Source organism: Arachis ipaensis, chromosome B08 (genome assembly GCF_000816755.2).
Source record: "Arachis ipaensis cultivar K30076 chromosome B08, Araip1.1, whole genome shotgun sequence".
Lineage (NCBI taxonomy): Eukaryota > Viridiplantae > Streptophyta > Magnoliopsida > Fabales > Fabaceae > Arachis > Arachis ipaensis.
Window position 1 is genome coordinate 12419188 of NC_029792.2, and position 1245 is coordinate 12420432.

Below are 1245 nucleotides of genomic sequence, written 5' to 3' on the forward strand. Positions count from 1 at the left end.
TTGTTGGGGGTGTTGATGAGAGAAGGGAGAGTGATGAATGAAGGGGGAGAAGGGGGGAGAGAGGGGAGAGGAGGTGGTGAGTCACGTGCAGGGAGAGAGGGATCTGGGGACCTCTCCCCGACAGCCAGCTAGCAAAAGGGTTGGCTCACCAACATCCACACCTTCTTACGCGTCTAAACTAATACAACCATCTTCCCCTTCTCTACTTCCTCTCTTACACTTTCTTACCCTGACTTTTACTACCTTCTTTTTTCTTTTACTTCTTTAATTCCTTTTTCCTTTTTTCACCATTATTATTGCATTTGATTAGTATTTACTAATGTTATGTATTATAAATATAACTTTTAAATGTCAAGTATTTTTCACCTCTTAAATTAATTTTTAAGATTAAATTAGGGTCAACAATATTTGAATTGGATAGCATTTTATATTAGTCTAGTAACTCATCCAAAAATAGAAAAATATTAATTTTACTTATAAGATAAAATGAATATTTACAAATAGCTGGAATTAAATAAGTGATAAATTCTCCTTTGTTTTAATAAAGAGTAAAGTATTGTTTTTGTTTCCAACGTTTGGGGTAAGTCCTATTTGTGTCCCTAACGTTTAAATCGTCATATTTGTATCCTTAACGTTTATAAAAGTGATTCAATGTTATCCTACTATCAATTATACTAACAAATTAGATTATATTTTTCAATTATTCTCACTTGAATGTATTCATTCTCAATTAGGTCTCATTTGGATGTGTTCGATTTTAATATTATACCCATAATTTGTATTTAGATTCAATTATGTCCCTAAAAAAGTGAATTATGTAAATGTTGTAGGAATTAGTTTCAACATTTGATGAGCTATTTTTCGGAGTAGATCATTGATTCTATCCCAAACATTTGTTTTCTAACTTCAAGAAGAAATTTTTAAAACTCAAACTAAAGCGCTCATGATGTGTAATTGATGGCAGGATAACATTGAATCACTTTTATAAACATTAGAGATACAAATAGGACGATTTAAACGTTAGAGACACAAATAGGATTTACGGCAAACGTTGGGGACAAAAACGATACTTTACTCTTTAATAAAATATTTTGAATCCGAATCACATAAGTGGGGAAATTTGTTAAGAAAGCTTTAATTTGTTGATGACTTTTTATGAGTCTAATGTATGTAGTTAATCATATCTATTATATATACTATTAAAATCGATTTTCTTTTCAATTAATAATATAGATAACGTGTAAT